The sequence below is a fragment of the Tachypleus tridentatus genome, chromosome 3 (genome assembly GCF_004210375.1).
Source record: "Tachypleus tridentatus isolate NWPU-2018 chromosome 3, ASM421037v1, whole genome shotgun sequence".
NCBI classification, from domain to species: domain Eukaryota; kingdom Metazoa; phylum Arthropoda; class Merostomata; order Xiphosura; family Limulidae; genus Tachypleus; species Tachypleus tridentatus.
In genome coordinates this window covers 28246533-28266587 of record NC_134827.1, presented here as the reverse complement: position 1 = coordinate 28266587, position 20055 = coordinate 28246533, and the positions used below count along the sequence as shown (strand labels likewise).

The window sequence follows — 20055 nt, the reverse complement described above, 5'->3', positions numbered from 1 at the left end:
CCCAACTTCCTGTGAATAAGGATTGTCTAAAAGAGTAACACAGTTAATCTATTAGGTTCTGACAATGCAGCTTTCTGGGATACTGTAGATAAAGACAAGTTTATTTCAGATTTATAATGTGTATGTATCATACCTTTGAATACTTTAAAAAGAAAGAAAACGTGTTAAATAACTGTAAATGTTTCTCATGATAAAAGATATTGTCATTCACATCTTATAAATCCAATGTGTGTACACTGATTTACTTAAACATAAGGGACATTCTACAAAGTAATCAAAGTTTCTTTATTTCAGAAACCATACAAATCGCATCACGTTCTTGAAATCCTTGACTAAATTGATTGTCCCCCGTTGTTCTGAAGATCAGACCTTGGCCCTCACATTAGCACTCCCCCTACTGACGTGTTTTACAATACTCTAATATGCTAGTTTCGATGTATATATAAGGAAATACTTGTAAAATATCACACGTTTTCCAACATTGGATAATATTTAAGTGTTTCATCATATAACTGCGTAAATACATTTTTATAAACAAATTGAAAAGGGGTCATATAAACATATGTAACTTTTTACTTGTTCCTGGGCAGAAAGTGTTACTTCCCAATTGTTTATGCCCAAAGTAAATGGAAAAGAATTATTGTTCTCTTCAAACTTTGCTTTAGTGACCTGGGAGCGTATAACGAAAACATGATGGGAGACTATATTTTGAGGCTGATACGTGAAAGTGATTTACATTAAAGTCGCAAATATCGAAGAACTACTCACTTCTAAACATTTTTGAATAACATTAGTATAAATATATGTAAATCTTGATTCATATGTTGTTTTATTTAGACCTTATGTAAATGAAAATGTGCCAGTTTGCCCGTTTGTACAAAGAAAATATGTTAATTTGTAAATTTCATTATCCAGGTCACAAAAGCAAAGTTTAAAGGGAATAATGGCCATTTTCTGTATATATACAACATAAGCAATTAAGAAATAACACATAATATCCAGGAACAAAATTTGTGTTACAGAATGTAATTATCACGTGATTTAATCACCACAAGGTGTACACTCGTAGCATGTCTGTATGTATGTTTACTTATTATTTTTACACATATTATCCAGATATCTAAAACGTAACTGACACCTAACTACCAAACACTGACTAGTGCTTTCATGTTTATTCATCAGTCACAAAGCAACAACTTGAGAAACTCAAGTAATGTGTTCGTTTTTACAAAAATGATAGATAAATCAGAAATTCTATTTCCGTATCTTTTAAGTTTCTTATGATAAAAAGAGGATAAAAGGTATCTTTTATAAATCCGTCAGGTTTACTTTCTACCATTACGGAATATGCTTTGCAAGCAAAACAAACTGTACGTTAACTCTGAAAATGGAGGACGGATTCTGCATGTCACTGAGTTTATCTGTAAGCAAAACAAAATTATCTACTCACGTTCTTTGCATAACAATGTAGAAAGATAAATGTATATTCGTGAACTGTTCAATATTTGATGGTACATTAGGTGACTACTTTCTGGGTTACTACCTACTGTTTATTTTTAATCTAAAACTCACATATTTGTCGCTTAAATATAACGTTATAAATGTTATAAACATATATACAGTCTTACTTTTCCAACGTGTAATCACTTAGACACGTGAAGAAGTACCACTGTCGTCCATCTTATAACTGGGATCGTGTTATACAGTTTTATCCTAAGCTCGACATATCCAGGTGGTTAAGGCACTCGACTCATAATACGAGTATCGCGGATTCGAATCCCCGTCACACCAAATATGCTCGTCCTTTAAGACGTTGGGGGAGTTATAATGTACGATCAATCCCACTATTCGTTGGTAAAACAGTAGCTCAAAGGTTGGCGGTGGGTGGTGATGACTAGCTACTTTCCCTCTAGTCTCACACAGCTAAATTAGGGACGGCTAGCGCAAATAGCCCTCGAGTAGCTTTGCGCGAAATTCAAAAACAAACTGAACAGAAAAAACAAAACGCGCGTCGTTTGCGTCATTAGAAAACCCACAAAAGTTGGGTGTTTTTATTGACACTTTAATTCACGGTTTAGAGAACAATTCTATTGTGATGAAATAAAACATAGTTTTTATTTAGGGGCAACAGGAACAGAATGTTCCAGGCGCTGTTTGTATTTCATGGAAGCTAATCACGTTCTTGGAAGTTAAACTACTGTATTTTGATTTTTGTCTTCTTCTCGGTTCGATGTGAAGCTAAGCACTTTCCTCTATGTTCTATAATGCTTTGGATAGATCGGATAGAAAACGCTTTATCTTCTTTTTTTATTTATTTAATGGCCAAGCGTGTTAAAGCGTGCGACTCGTAATCTGAGGGTTGCGGGTTCGCGTCCCGGTAGCGCCAAACATGCTCGCCCTTTCAGCCGTGGGGGCGTTATAACGTGACGGTCAATCCACTATTCGTTGGTAAAAGAGTCGCCCAAGAGTTGGCGGTGGGTGGTGATGACTAGCTGCCTTCCCTCTAGCCTTACACTGTTAAATTAGGGACGGCTGGCACAGATAGCCCTCGAGTAGCTTTGTGCGAAATTCCAAAACAAACAAATCTTTTTTACTGAAGAAATTTCAACTTTATATTTATTCTTTGCATAAGGTGTCACTTGAAGCATCGCGTCGCTTTATTCATATTGTCACTAAGTGCAATATTATTGAACTAAAACGTTTCTGTGTCCTTTTTTAGCACATAACTAGAAGTTTCTATTTTGTCAAGAGCTTATAAGAGTATAATACCAAATATATTTAGATTTGAAGTGCTTGAGATCAAAACCGTTAAAATTACTAATATAGTTTTCATTTTGCTCACTAAACGGCACCACTTTCGTAACGTGCGAATGACACGACCAGAATAATGAAAATTCTTAAAGTTCACATTTTAATATACTGGTGATAATACGTTTATATTATATATTCTGATATCCACGGGCAGCTAGCTACAAATACCTAGCTTGTAAACTTCTACACCTGGCTTAGTAATAAACAGAATCAGTAGACTTTAAAACAATATCTAAATCGACACTGAAAACGCAAAAAAAAACAACAGAATTATGAATGAACTTCACAACAGTACTTAAAAATAACAATTACAACGTAATAAAACTATATTAGTGGATTTTATAACAATACATAAAACCTATAATGACAACTTTTGGACGAAACAGTGGGATTTACTACTTTACTTAACGAATATTACGATCTATAAAAAACTAAAAATAAATAATATGTAATGTCTAAGAGTTTTAGGCTTTTTAATATATTTATACTCGTATAAAATGTTCCTAAATTTTACATTCCCCGTGTCTGGATATTTTATGTTACTATTAATGTCTTAATTATTTTATAATTATGTATCTTCAGAACCAGTTCAGTTACCTTTCGTTTGTTACGCATAAAACTACAGAATGTGTTGTATGTGCTGTGCACACCACGGGTATCGAAAACCGATTTTTAGGGTTATAAGTTTTTCAGACGTGTCTTTGAACCACTGGGGGTCCAAACTTAAAATTAATAACGCTTATCTAATTAGTGTACTAAATAATGTATTTGTTATTACTCACCATCAAAACAATTCTCTACCTTTAAGTGGAATGTGTCATTATCCTAATTATTTTAAAATGAAGTATCATTCCGCTATATCAATAAGTTAAAATCATTTTCAGTTATAACAATCTAACATTTCTTTTAATGCATTTTTAGTCTTAAAATGACCTACAGATTTTGTCCTTGTTTGATATAACTAAACGGTTAACTGTGCATAATCTTCTGAGAATATTATTCAGGAATTGTGTCATTTACTCTGTTACATTATTTTACGTGAACTTTAAACGAAACGTTTTCATAATGTTTAAAATCGTTTTCAAAAATTAAACAGACAAGCAAATCAAACAATGAATTGCTACAAGGCTGTTTTCTTTGTTTTACAACTATTCTAACACTGACGATTTAGTTATTCATCATTGGGAAAATCTATTTAACTATTAATTCTTCAGTAGCTATAATTTGCAACTTAGTTGATTTATTTTAAGGAAAATAAAATATTACTACACCTTATTTGTAATTTGGCGTCTCTGTTTCAATTAAAAAAATACAACTTCTCACCTTATTTTTATCCATCTTATATGCTACTATTCTTTGATTCAATACTGTTTATTTTAATAGTAATAGGAGAATATCTGGCTCTGTTCTACCATACTGTACTTTCAGTTTCATCTTTCAACGACACTTCTTTAACATCTGCAACAACATGTTGATAGTAATTTAATTGGACCCGGCATGGCCAAGCGTGTTAAGGCGTGCGAGTCGTAATCTGAGGGTCGCGGGTTTGCCAAACATGCTCGCCCTTTCAGCCGTGGGGGCGTTATAAAGTGACGGTCAATCCCACTATTCGTTGGTAAAAAGAGTAGCCCAAGAGTTGGCGGTGGGTGGTGATGACTAGCTGCCTTTCCTCTAGTCTTACACTGCTAAATTAGGGACGGCTAGCACAGATAGCCCTTGAGTAACTTTGTGCGAAATTCATAAAACACGGCGGCTGAACGTCTCCTGGTGGTTAACATGGGATTCGAAATTCCTTGTTCGCGCTTAATTTCTAAAAAAAAAAACAAGAACAAAAAACAATACTCTTTGTATCTTGGGGTGAAGGGTGCATTATAAAAGAGTGACAGTCAATTCCCACGATTCAACTGGATCTTTTCAGAATTTTATGTTGTTTATGACAGTAATGTAAGTTTGTCAGTTTTCACATTACTATACACTTATAGTCCCCCGCTGGGACAGCGGTAAGTCTTCGGAATTACAACACTAAAATCATGGGTTCGATTACCCTCGGTGGAAACAGCAAATAGCTCGATGTAGCTTTGATATAAGAAAACACACACATATATCTGTTATCATTCCAGCTGAATTGAGTTTTTGCAGCAACTGCTGCCATCTGGTAGGTGTTATATGAACTGCAGTGACGGTTTGTTGGCGGTGGTTACAGCCTAAGAGTTAGTTATTCTGTCTACATATTATCATTCTTAGCAAATAGATTGTTTCCTGTTTTATGGTGGTAGATAAGAGGAAGGTATACACTCATGTTTCTTTTTACTTCTCGCAACCTACATATCCGTATATATCTATTTTCGGTTATTGGTAAAAGGAACCGTGTGTATGCTTTTAAGTAATGCGCTTAAACGTATGTAATTAGAAATTTCCGTATATGTATAAACAATTATTAATGATCTATAATTACTATTATTATTTTCTCGATTAAACAGAATAGTATTTAATATTTATTAATGATTTCTAATTAGCTAAATTCTGTTTATCTGTTTAAACAGTAGCTATTAAATACTTATTAATGCCACATATTTTACTAATATTTGTTTGTTCGTGTAAATAATAGATTGACACAAGATAAAATCGTGTTCCGCGTGCGATATATGTATTAAAATTATTTGACGATGGAAACATTGTTTATATTTATTTTTGTAAATGATATAAACGGGACCGAATTGTCATATGAGCGTTTTTTGACATATTCAGCACTATTAAGTGGAATATTATACAAATAAGATTATATGTTCGAAATAGATAAATCCTTTAAAATAGTGATTCTCAAACGTTTCAGGTTCGAGTATCACTTTTTGTTTATTTTTCTTCAAAACTACAAACCGAGGCCTAATTAAATATATATATATATATATAACATATTTTTAACAATTACCCCTTTATGCGAATATGTGACTGTTTGTTTTTTCTTTTGGCACGATTAAAGAATATTCATGCGTGTACTACAGATATTAACTCCATGTACTACAGTTTGAGCATCCCTGCATCATGACCCGGTGGCTAGGACGCTTGACTCGTAATTTGAGGGCTGCGAGTTCGAATCCCCGTCACACCAAACATGATCGCCCTTTCAGCCGTGGGAGCGTTATAAAATGTCGGTCAATCCCACTATTCGTTAATAAAAGAGTAGCTCAAACGTTAGCGGTGGGTGGTGATGACTAGTTGCGTTCCCTCTAGTCTTATACTGCTAAATTATGGAGGGCTAACCCAGATAACCCTCGTGTAGTTTTGTGCAAAATTCAGAACAAACAACAAACCTACTTTAAATAATGCTGTTGCTGTATTATACAGTTGGACATGAATGCAGCAGAAATCTCTACTAAGTAGAATATGGATTTTTTGTATTTAGAATTGAAATATAGAAGTGAAAAACCATGGAATAATTATAAACAAATATATCTCCGTCTTTATGGATAATTGTCATATTTGGCTAAGAAAATGACATAAACAAACTCACGCTATAAAGTAGTTAATTTTTAAAACTATGTTATAAATAATTGTTAAAATCAATAGTATTTGTTTATCGCTGTATCACTTCTCATTTTTTTCCTTCTATAGTGGTATTAATCTTTTTTCTTTTTTTTACTTTAACTTAAAGTATTAACAAAGCATCTAGTCCACTACCACCAATAAGGAAACGTAATATTTTATTCCCCTAGCGGATAAACTCATTCTTCGCATACGAAGAAAACTTTAGGCCTAATTGTGAACTTTAAGGCATCTATTGAAATTTGTAGTAATTTTTAATGGTGTTGCATTGCAATGATTCCCTGTTTGTTTGTTTAATTTCCTGTAATAACTATCATCAAAATTAATGTTATAAACATCGTAGTTTTGTGCTCGTGTAGAACAATACACGTTGAACATCGATCATTTTTGCATCCGTATAAACATGTGTTTCCATGAGAGCCAACACGCATATATGCCTGGACTGACTAACATACATTGTTCTTTTAAGTACATGGATCAAAATAATATAAAAACATTATTAACGCTTTTTAACTAATAAATTTACATTTGTGTGTTATAAGTGGTAGATTATTAAAGAAGTGTGAATGCTCTATAAGTAATTCATTTTTATTTGTATGTTTTAAACAGTAGATTGTTAATCAATATTAATGTTTTATAAGTAACTCACTTTAGTTTTTATACATTTATATTAATTGTTTTAAGTTGCTAGTCTTGAATTGTCATCCATACAAAGTATACTTTATTTTATGGAGAAGCAATAAACCTAATGATAAAGTCCCTTTGATCATTTAATTAAATAAAAACCCATTAATTCATATTTTATTATCGATACTAGGTTTGCTATTTCCATATTTTAGCTAATAATGTTTATTAGACACTACAGTGCCTTTATAGTATTCTTCAGTGTAGTTTCCTTAGAACTTACCATAAAGCCACTTTAGGCCTTCTGCACATAACTCTTTTTAAGTGGGATTTAACCGTCAGTTGAACATTCACGGTCCCATAGTGTGGAAAGGGGTTTCTTGTGATAATAGGACCCGAACTAGAAGTTACTGGATTCACAGTCCTGACGTGTTAACCACTAGGTCATCTCTGCAGCTATTCTAAGTAATAATGGCACTATATATAATTAAATTAATATTTGAGGTAAAGGGTTCTACTGCATTTTCGTGTGTCTTAGAGCTGTACAGAGCTATTAACTTTGTTTAAACTCGGGCCTGGTATTACCTGTTGGTCAGGGACGTTCAACTCGCATTGGGGACACTGCAGTAGGCCCATGGACTTGTAACACTAAAAACCAAATTTTGATACCCGTTTTGGGCTTAACAGAAATAGCTTATGTGTACCAACAAACAATTCACAAGATAACTTCAACTTAGTTGTTAATAATTCACTCGGTGATGTTTATTATGTAACACTAGCTGGTTCTCATTGAAACAGTTGAAGGAAGCATGGTAAAAAAAGATGAATAAATATAAAATATACAATTAACCCAATCCCTTGAATCAGAGCTGACTCCCTAATGGAACAACAGTGTGTCTGCCCAGAACTGACCTCCCAGTGGCACGGCGGTGTGTACGTCTGGAGCTGACCTCTAGTGGCACAACGATATGTCTGCCCAGAGCTGACCCTTTGGTGGCACAGTGTTATGTCTACCCAAAGCTGATTCCCTAGTGGCACAGCGATTTGTCTACTCAGAGCTGACCCCTAGTGGCACAGTGGTATGTCTGCCCAGAGCTGACCCCCTAGTTGCACAACGGACTCACACCGTTAGAAACCGGGTTTCCGTACAGATGACCCGTTGTGTTGCTTTGCGCTTAATTCCAAATAAACAAACCAATGAATCACATCTTACACGCAGTATGATTATTTAGTGGGCCATTTACCACGTGCTCTTTTTCTTTCAATGTGTTGTTGTTATTTTGTGCAAAGTACACAGGTCTAAGTTAAGTGGGGCTCATGTTTCCAGAAACATGATATTGACGATGTGGATATGATGAAACAGTTGGATAGTTTTGTCGCGCCCTGGATAAGTTGATGAGTTGATCATAGGAGTTCTAATTCAGAAGTTTTGAGGTTTGGAACTAGAGTGTAACGCATTTTCTCTCTACAGTGGGTTATACACTCAACTGTTGGGTTTGGGACATAGGAAATCGACATATGTATTTCAGTACCGAGAGACTTTCATAGAGCTATGTGTTTTCTCGACATCATTTGAAACAAAAATATAGTTAAGATTTAGCCAAGAAACGTGATACAATATTTATGTAGTTACCATCTGTATATTTAGTGTTTATTTTAGCGGGTGCTCATCTAGAATTGATATAACGAATTTTCTTTTTTTTTATTTTTATAGTGATTTTGGCTTATTGGATGCACTATGCGAAATAAACTGATAAGAGGTTTTCAGTTGCTTGTATTGCTTTCAGCTCAGCATTGAAGTGACACTTACAAGTAAACATTATGGTAAACATTACGATTGTGCTATACTTTCCTTCCCTTCTTTGTGCTCACTGGCTGTTTAGGTTTTACTTATTCTTATTGAAATTCAGGGGTTCGATTCCCCTCGGTGGGCTCAGCAGATAGCCCAATGTGGCTTTGCTATAAGAAAACACACACACACTTATTGAAATTGACTCGTACTAATGTAAGCATAAAAAAGAACTGCGATTTATTACTGGTAATTTGTAAAACACAGATTTTGAAACATGTTTAATTTCTTATTGGAAGCATATTATTTTCTTCATTCACCTCTCCCGTTTATTCATTCTCTTTCACGCCTTTTGGCTTTCTCTTCCTTCCTCTTTCGTTGAACTCCTGCCTTCTATATTCTTTTCTCAACTCCACGCCAAATTGGTGTTTTTCTTTCTGACATTGCATCTATTTCTCGTATGTCGGTTTATAACGTTTTATAACCACACCATTGAGTTAGAGTTCTTTAGACACTAGCCAATGATCAGCATATTTCTCACCTGTCTATAATTCAACCAACTTTACTTACACTTAACTTCATGACAAAATATTTACTGTTTCTTGTTGTTGTTTTTCATTATTAATCTTCATAGGGTATTATATGCACATATTATTAAGATTGGTTTGCTATTAGCTTTAATCTCGCTTCGTTAAGATGACACGACCTGGATGTGATAATATTAAAGTGTTAGTACCATGACCAGGAAGGAACAATAGTAAGGTATTACCATTCGGCTAGCTGCTTTATGCACTGCGGGGTACAAAACTGGATTTTTAACCATGTAAACTGGTAAACTTATCGGGGAACAAGTAATATATAATAACTTAATAAAAAAAACAACACTAGATATCATCTTAATGTTTGAGATTTACTTAGGTGTACGTGAAACTGTTCCCCTGTGGAACATCAGTAAGCCTATGGACTTACAGTGTTAAATTTCAACGATCCATTTCCCACGATGGTTGTTGTTGTATGTTATGAAGCGTAAAATTACAGAAAATGATGTATATGCTCTGCACACCTTTGGTATCGAAACCAGGTCTCTAATAGTGTAAGTCAGCTGAGAGGCTGCTGTCACACTTGTGTGTGTGTGTGGGAGGGGGGGGCTTCTTGTGATAGATACACCAGATCGGTTGCTATTGCACGCAGGCATACAAAATGTGAAATTACCTGTTCTATTTTTTATTAAAATCCTTTATGAACAATTACGAAATCATTGTTCATCCTGATTTCATTTTCAAGTACATGTTCTCCATATTGAGCATTTTAAAATTACAGAAGGCAGTAGTGATAGTACGCACGTGCTTGGAAAGCTTGCCAATTAAATTGCAAAGGATACAGATACAACAAATAGTAAAGACCGATTTGATAACATGTAAGTGAAGTGTAACTCATTACAGTGAACAAGTAAGAAACAGCAGATACTAATCACAATGATGCACTGTCACGTAACCAGGAAATGACATGAGTAATAGTACTGATATCCTGTCTGGTTAGGCCCGGCATGGCCAGGTGGGTTAAGGCGTTCGACTCGTAATCTGAGGGTCGCGGGTTAGAATCCCCGTCGCGCCAAACATGCTCGCCATCCCAGCCGTGGGGGCGCTATAATGTTACGGTCAATCCCACTATTCGTTGGTAAAAGAGTAGCCCAAGAGTCGGCTGTGGGTGGTGATGACTAGCTGCCTTCCCTCTAGTCTTACACTGCTAAATTAGGGACGGCTAGCACAGATAGCCCTCGAGTAGCTTTGTGCGAAATTCCAAAACAAACAAACAAACAAAGCTTTGCGCGAAATTCAAAGACAAACAAACCTGTCATGTTTCACTGTAGACAATAAAAGTTGACCGTACTATTTTTGTTTACCTTCTGCCATCTAACAAACTATCATTGTTTGTTGTAAAGTAATTTAAAGTAAACTTTCTTCTAGTTTTGCTCATTCTATTGTTTGAAGTCTGATACCTATTTCAACTTTTGGGAATCGTTAGCTTTCTTAAACAATTGATTTTAGTAGCAATACACCCTTTGAGGTCGCTTCTCTCTAATCTTAACTTTATTGTTCTGAAAGTAACACCTACACCTGCACTAACAATTACGTCTTGGCAAGTTCTCCACTGGGTTGTTCTGTGTTTGGTGAAGAGCATGCCTGGAGATACGTAACGTCACTTTTCAACAGTGGCTTTGCATGTGACGTCACTGATCACGTGATTTCAATGCTGACGCCACATTCGTAGGCAACATCATTGGGCAGCGCAGTCGACCGTATGTATGTATGGATGTGAACTGTGACCGCGTGGTGTAAATGTTGTCATTAGTCATGTGAAATCGATCTTCAATATGAATGGACCTATATGTTTAACTGATTATGCAAAAGGATTGAGTCATAATCATCAGGATCGTTATATTGATAAAATTAATGCCATCAAGGTCGACCCATATCTGATATCGCCTGAACATTTCACCAGTTTCATTGATGCCCATCCAAAACCTGACATTCAGTACAATGACATTTATCAATACCTCATTAACATCATCATACACTGGAGAGAGACTGAAGTCTTACAAGAGCCTGGAAGCCTACAAGTTTTTCACAGCTGGGTGGGTGCATGAAGTGTTGCAAGCAAAAATAGTCACAGATGCACAACCTCTCTTTGTTATCAAGGTAAATGTTTTTTTACTCACCTGAGCACCAACTTAGTTACCCACAAGTTGGAGCTTTGTTCATGAGATAACTGTCAACAAAACAGAGTTAACATGTGTTAAATATTTATATATTCAGTTTCAATACAATTAAATGCCTCCTCACAAATATCCCTACTACTACTCAGACACAATAATTTTTATTATTTAATAAATTTAATTATTCACGTAGAGCAATATTTTCAGTTTTCAATTGCTGACAATTGTCTGTAAAGCTTCAGTATCATTCATACTAAGATCAGTCTGTATGGAACTCTCTCTGGCTGTGTCTGGACTTTGAGGGCCAACTTCCTGTTTATCAGCAGCTTCCACACAGTACTCAGCAGGAGCAGAAGCAGACATGGACAGCAGAGACTGGTCAGCTTCACTCTGGGACACCACTGAAACAAAATGAAAACTACTTGTGATTGATTTATTTATATTCATGTTTGTTAAATGATTATCAGAAACCTAAACATAAAGTTACAAAGGGCATATTTATATGAAAAAAAAATACTCAAAAATCAAACACATCATAAGTTACTGAAATAAACATTGTTTTTATGGTTTTAACAGAAGTTTAACAATTAAAAACCTACCACATCTTCTTCGCTTTTTGGAGGCTGATCTTCTGTTGAATGTTTCCAGAGCGACTTTTGACTTTTTCTTCTATGGAGAAGACACACATTGGAACTGTGAAGGAACGTAGTCTGGGGAAGGGGGGTCATCACTCTTACCTCTAATACAAAAATAAACATATTACATAATTTTGTGACAATTAGCTGTTTTCATATATACAAGTTGAGAAATGCACAAGTACCAGTATATAATAATATATGTAAATAACATGTAGCCTGAATTTTTTTATTTAAATAGAAGTGAATCATTAACTGTTATTGATTAAACAAGAAGACTGTAATCCAAGAGACAAGAGTAAAGTTGTTTATGTATCGTTCTTTTAAATGAAAAGTAAATTTTATACAATACGTGATGCATGTTATGCTAAAACATAATACAAGAATATAATTTTATAACCGATTTTTTGTGACCTGTCATGAACTATTTTGTTTATGACTGTTTATACAGCCCTCCTTTCCCCCCCTCTTTATAAAAGTAAAAGAATATAATATTATATCTGTACAGCCTCAACACAACTATACACCCTTGTGCAAATTAATTGAAACAAATGGTCATTTTACAATATTTTCAACATGGCGGCCGGTGTAGGCTTGCTGGACCCGCTGATTTCCTTTAATAGTTATTTTTTTCACACAGATGGCGTCATTAGCTGTGTTTTGCAGTACGGTCGATCTATTTTTGGGATATATGACGAAACTTTTAGGAATATTACGTCATTCGAAATTGCGTTAGAAGGACAAGGAGACCAGTCAAAAAACAACTTCTTACCAACTCAATAAAGAAAAAACGGTATCAATGGGGTCTGAAATACAAGAACAGGACGCAAGAACAATGGAGGAAGGTGTTATTCAGTGACGAGACTCATTTCTTTGTACAGGGTCAAAGAAGTCTGCATGTTCGCAGATCTCCAGGTGAGAAACTTCGAGAATCTCACATCAATCAGTTCGTAAAACATCCCTTGAAGAAGATGTTTTTGGGCTTTTTCAGCTACTATGGCGTCGGAGGCTTACATATCGTAGAAGGTATGATGCGAGGACTACGGTACATCAAAGTCTTGCAGAGAAGAGTCGTTCCAGAATTGAAAAATAGATTTCCAGATAGATCTGGCTCCATGCTACACATCGAAAATTGTGAAGAATTTTATGACTACAACGGGAATGAAAGTGCTGGGCTGGCCTGGAAACTCTCCAGACTTAAATCCTATTGAAAATCTTTGGGCGATTTGTAAAGAAAGACTTCGGGGAAAAGACTGTACTACGAAAGATAAACTAATTGAGGCCATAATTGAGGTGTGGTACCGCGATCCAAAAATTAGTAAAGGTTGCAGTCAACTCTTGGACTCGATGCCAAAGTGGATTAATGATCTTCTGAAAAATAAAGGCGGTCATTTATTTCGTTTCTGGTTTCAAAGCCCTCCTGTGTTTATAATCTAAACTATATATTTATTATCTCCTGCAGAAATAGTGGTTACTTACTCAGAATGACTCGCGCTGGTGGGCTGCCAACCTTCTCGCTTTACTGCAGTGATCCGTCGAGATCTACGCTCAGAATCCGTCGGAAAACGGTGAAAGCTCTTTCCTGGATCTCGGTCTTGTCTGTTCTGACAACCAACAGCTACGCATTTAGTCACCATGGTCAAAATAATTCAGAACTTTTATGAGAAACGAACTGCTGACCAGCTAACTGAGGCGCACTGATGCCGTGTCTAGCCTACCATCATGGCGGCATAAGTACGTAAGTGCAACTTGTCTATAGTTTGGGTTTTATAACTCGTTCGCTTTTATTATCAACAGTACTAGTTTCAATATATATGTAAAAACGGCTAGTTTGGGTTGTTTATACCTATATTAAAAATAATAATAATAAAATAAATAATATAAAATTATATATTGAAACATCTAAGCGCGCCCTCTACATTCCGATACTCAGTTACACAACCCCTTTCAAACATGTGGTGAGCTACCGGTCAGTTTCCTCTTCCTTTCTTTGTGAACCTGACGATGACCGAAGCTGTTCGCTCCTCTACGTAAAATTTTTTTCTCAACCCAAACGAGCCGTTTTTACATATATATTTTTCTCTACAAGTGAGTTTTCTCGACATCACTGAGTTCTAGTTTCACATTCATTTTTCAGAGTTTCCATACTGTTCTTACCTAAACATTCTCGATTTATCGCAGGGATTAGCCTTCACCAGCCAAAACTTTCACTTTTGCACGCTCTCACTGCAGTACGGTCTTCAACTCTACGAGTGTAAATACTACACTACTGATTGGACTAGTTTAAATGGCCGTACCTTTAGTGACATTATACTGTTGTAACACTATCTATTTGGGTGGATTATAGCCATTCACAATGTAGAACCATCGACTCGTGAATGTACTCTGATGCAACTCGTTTTTTGTACAGTAGATGGGTGGGGGGAACTCCCGTACTATTTGTATTTTATACCAATGTAATTCATTATATATTTAATTACATGCAATGTCCCATATGCTTTATTAGTAATATATGTGGTGATACTGTTACAGCCATTAAATTAACCAAATTGTTTTACACAGAGCATTTTTAACCTGAGTTTCTGAAGGCCAAAGTTTCCCAGTGATTCAGCAGACCTGATAAATCTGGTTTCGATGCCTGTAACCCCTTGCGTAGTTTTGTTTAATTACAAAAATAAACAAAAATGAAGGCAAAAACTGATTTCAAAATTACAAAATGTGATGAGTACGTTTGCTAAAATAAGTGGTAACCAAATTAAAATAATGGATAAATTCTGGTTCCAAAGTTTACCACCAGTGACGCTCTAGTGCGACGGGGATTCGAATCCACGACTCTCAAATTACCCGTCGAGCGCCCTTAACCACCCAGCCATGCCGGACTAGGGTGTAACTTGAAGATAAGATATATAAAGTGATTCAAATGTCATTTTGTACAAGAAAAATAATTATATTTTAGTAAGTTTCTGATAAATATAGGAGTAGTATATTTGGATATCTGCATAATACACAGGCTTATAGACCAATCATTTTCACTACAAAAAATCAAATACAGCCCACACTGGAGATTTAACGTGCAATAACCAGTTTTTTGGCCCTTTCTCAGAAATGAACAGAATAATTTTTATGATATTGTCGTGTTTTACAAAAGCACTGAGCAATGTTCTTTTCTATAAAGGTTTCTATTTATATTCGTACGTTGTGTTACTAAAGAAACGGAGATTATATTTCATATGTGCGAATCCAACTACGCAAGTTGCTGTGAAAATGGTTTAAGTATCTAAATGTTTGCTTCGGAGAGCTGGATTTTGTTTGTTTTTCTTGTATCTGGCTTTTTGTTGCAAGAAACGCATGCATATTGAATAGTTGTAGATAAATTACTCTAGCGTTTTATTAATAGTGAGAGAAAACTGTCACGCAATAGTCAACCTACTTATATATAGTGTGAAGTCCTCTGATGGACATTAAAATATATATTTTTATCCTGTGGTAGCTGTTAAGTTAATATGTACGTTTGTCCTCACTGTTCAGTAATGACGTTTCATATTTTCAACTACATTTCTATGAGGTGTAACGTTTTTAACAGCAATGAAAGATTTTCAACAACCAAGAAACTTGTAATTTCCATTATGAGGCATTTAAATAATAGTATGTATTTATATTGTGCTTTATCACAGATATAATATTTCATCCCTAATTTTTTAACTCTATTATTACATTGATTAACAAAGTAATAAAAGTAATAATCTATTCAAATAACCAGGCAAGTTTTTTATCGTATACGTAAAACTTTATTCACTAACTTCCAGCTTTCTTGGTTACACATGTTAATTTCAAAAGCTTGAGATTAAACACGCAAGCAACAAAACTTTTTTTTTTCTTTTCTTCGAGTGTATATGTAGTAATTAAATCACAAACAAAAGATTAGCATGTCATTTATGGGTGTTGTCAGACTGGTTAACGAAAACGGTAAATAACCACATGCTGTAAGTGTTTTGGATATGATCAGGTGGTTAAGATGCTCGACTCACAATCTGAAGGTCGCGGGTTCGAACCCCGGTCGCACCAAACATACTCGCCCTTTCAGCCGTGGAGGTATTATAACGTGACGGTCAATCCCTCCTATTCGTTGGTAAAAGAGTAGCCCAGAAGTTGGCGGTTGGTGGTGATGACTAGCTCCCTTCCCTCACGTCTTGCACTGCAAAATTAGGGACGTGTAGCGCAGGTAGCCCTCGTGTATCTTTGCGCAAAATTCAAAACTAACAAAGTTGTAAGTGTTTTGAAGATGGACGTAATTTTATCTATTCAGTTTGTAAATACTGCATTTAAAATATCAACTGAATATATTAGCTGTTTAAAGACTACTGATTTGTCTTTCAAGTATATCTGGCGCTAATAATATACAGTGTTTACATTGAATAATTTATTTGTGGTATCTACAGCTAAGAGAAAGCACTATTTAGATATTTCTATTTTGAGGAAATGAGTAGCACACAATGAACTGTAATCATGTGGATTTTCCAACATGCTCTTCAGATAACTTTATCGAAAATTCCACTGAATGGAAACAAAAGTTAAATGAGTACCACACAATGAACTGTAATCATGTGGATTTTCCAACATGCTCTTCAGATAACTTTATCGAAAATTCCACTGAATGGAAACAAAAGTTAAATGAGTACCACACAATGAACTGTAATCATGTGGATTTTCCAACATGCTTTTCAGATAACTTTATCGAAAATTCCACTGAATGGAAACAAAAGTTAAATGAGTACCACACAATGAACTGTAATCATGTGGATTTTCCAACATGCTCTTCAGATAACTTTATCGAAAATTCCACTGAATGGAAACAAAAGTTAAATGAGTACCACACAATGAACTGTAATCATGTGGATTTTCCAACATGCTCTTCAGATAACTTTATCGAAAATTCCACTGAATGGAAACAAAAGTTAAATGAGTACCACACAATGAACTGTAATCATGTAGATTTTCCAACATGCTCTTCAGATGACTTTATCGAAAATTCCACTGAATGGAAACAAAAGTTAAATGAGTACCACACAATGAACTGTAATCATGTGGATTTTCCAACATGCTCTTCAGATAACTTTATCGAAAATTCCACTGAATGGAAACAAAAGTTAAGAAAATCCTTCACAGTTAATTCAGTCAGAACGTTTTATTTCTACAACTTTTATACCAACCTATCTTTACTCAAAGTCAACAAAAAACTTACGTTTATAATTAACAGATTTTATAAGAACTCAAGTAAGTTCGTATTGGTCATATTAACTGCTTTTTCGAATATATTCGTCACAAAATTAGTTGTTTTACACCGAACGAATTAACATAAGGCATGATATTTCTTGCTTAACGACACTTCCGTACGATTTGGCCCACACATTCTCAAAGCTAAAGTTAAAAGCCAAACTTTAGTTGAAGTTAGGAAACAGTGGTCCGTCTCTGTTCTGCCCACGACGGGTATCAAAATCCGAATCCTAGAACCCATTCATAAAGAAACACGAGCTTCAGCCCGCAGATGCCAGATTTATTTATTTTTCAACTTGAACGCCAGTACGTCACACAACTTCTGAAGAAAAACTACTATAAACCTTCACAAGAGAAGAAAACATTAATACACTTCGTCACTGACGTCAACAACACACCAGTTTCGAACCTACCAAATATTCTTGATGTAGCCTGAGTGCCTCTATCAGAAAATTATTCAGTGGACGCCAGTGAAACACACTACCTCAATTTAGAACACGGGATTTTGATTTCAAAATTATAAATTTTCCATTTATAAACACAAACATTCCGAAGAAAATATATAATTTTTACCCATGACACCTCTTTCGATCTGCTGGAATTTGAAATATTTCAAATAGATGGCGCTCGAGCACTAAAAAAATTTCCGAAAGGTTTTATTTCAACAAAGTTCACACCCCGTTTTTCTAAAAATTGTGGTAAGAATAATTTATTTTCAACTTCATTGTTTCTTGTTAAGCACAAACCTACGCAATGGGCTATCTGTTCTGTGCCTACCTCGAGTATTGGAATTTTGTTTTTTAACGGTATAGGCCTTGCAAACTTTTCGCAGAGTAACGGGATGAAGTGGGAGGGGGGTATTTCTAACTGAAATGCATAACGTTTACAAATTTGTTCACTGTTTTGACAGTCTCCAGTAAATGTGTTACGATAATTTGTTCTTAAATTCAATATAATAGCTAAGGATTGTGGGCAACTTTCTTTATCCTAACTCCACATAATCTAACAAAATTAAGCATTCCACCGTTCGAGGTTATCAGCTTATTAAATACTAACAGTTGTTATTCACTGAGTATAAATCACGTAGTTAAAAAAATCACTATAAAATATAGACACCATTTTTTGTAGTAAAAGTGTGTAGTAATTTACACTATTAAATTTAAACGATTCAGTGTGTCTTTTAATTATTTATCTAGATCACTGGTTCCCAACCAGGGGTGCTCGCAACTAACTAAGGTGCTCATAACATTTGTTTTAGCCACCTTCACCTTTGTTCTTAAATAAATAATTACTGTAAGGGGTGCGAGAACATATTAAATTTTTTAGGGGTGCGGGGCATAAAAAAGGTTGGGAGCCACTGATCTAGATACAATATATAGGCTTAACTATCCCAGTAATAACTACACTGGCTAAATGTGAGAGGCATGGTACATGAAGCTTTACATGGGATATTTCTGCTTTGATACTTGATACGTTTGTTAAGCAGGTCCAAACTAGTCAGATGATGTTAGGTTAAAAAGCGAAAACATCGCTTAGTGTGCTCAGCATACTTCGTGTTTCATGGCTTCATTAATTAATTAAAGTGAACGTTTTATGTTTATCTAGAATTTGCAAAATGTTTTGTTTTGTGTGCAGTTTTTACATTTAGATGAATTTCTTTTTATCTGACTACCTCAGATCATGCGTCATTCCTCTATCGTATCACGCAAACTTTCTCGAGCGAAATATTTTTAACTCTTTTGTTGATTAAGATGCAAAGCAAAACCATGGTGTTAATAGATCAGTAAAGATACATTGTATTTATTATTAATAGTGGGTATAAATTGCTCAAAAAAATTTAAAGGAACAAGTACGTTTTCTTATATAATTTATCTCAGTGTTCCAAATGTGATAATATATTTTATTTTTTAGGTAATTTGCCTCATTTCAGTTCCATCTGTATCCATTTTTCATGTGTGATGAACGGTAAAACATGGAGAAATAAAATTTTAAAAAATGACCAATATCACCAAAACTGATATCCCACATGAAACAATACTTTAAACAGCTTACGTGCGTTTATTCAAGAAATGTTTGAAATATTCAATATCTAGTGTGACCTCTGCGGGCTGTGACACACTTTTGACACCGATTTGGCACACTTCGAATCAGTCTATCTACGTTATCTTGGAGTATGGCAGCTCACTTGTCTACCAGGGCTTGTCAGAGTTCCTGTATATTCTGAGGAGGGCGCTGGAGTTCACTTAACACGCCTCGACAACATATCCCAACAATGTTCAATCGGATTTAAATCTGGAGATCTGGCGGGTCACTCAGAAGTCTCTATTCCTTTCTCATCAAGGAAGTCCATGCACAGTTTGGCGACGTGGGCTCGCGCTTTAATCTGCATGAGAATGAACCTATCCGTGACAGCACCGGCAAAAGGCCTCGCAATGGGTTCCAGAATTTCCACTCTATATCGACGTGCGTTCAGAGCACCCCTGTTGAGTATGAGTAAGTCCGTGCGGCCACCCAAGTATGTGCCTGTCCAGACCATTACAGAACCTCCTTCATAAGCGTCGACTTGCACAGTGTTACAGGTGGAAAATTGATCTTCTTGGAGTCTCCACACTCTCTCACGTCCATCATCACGAGACACAGTGAACCTGCTCTCGTCTGTCCAC

At 35.4% G+C, this 20055-nt stretch overlaps 1 long non-coding RNA gene across 1 annotated transcript; it reads right to left on the bottom strand.

Annotated features, from left to right (window-relative positions):
• Nucleotides 1–11683: 11683 nt before the first annotated feature.
• LOC143246605 (uncharacterized) lies at nucleotides 11684–14376 on the bottom strand. Its single transcript, XR_013026067.1, has 3 exons — nucleotides 14276–14376; nucleotides 12083–12222; nucleotides 11684–11884 (listed from the first exon to the last, which is right to left on the bottom strand). It is a non-coding gene; the product is annotated as an uncharacterized LOC143246605 (long non-coding RNA).
• Between the last annotated feature and the right edge of the window lie 5679 nt (nucleotides 14377–20055).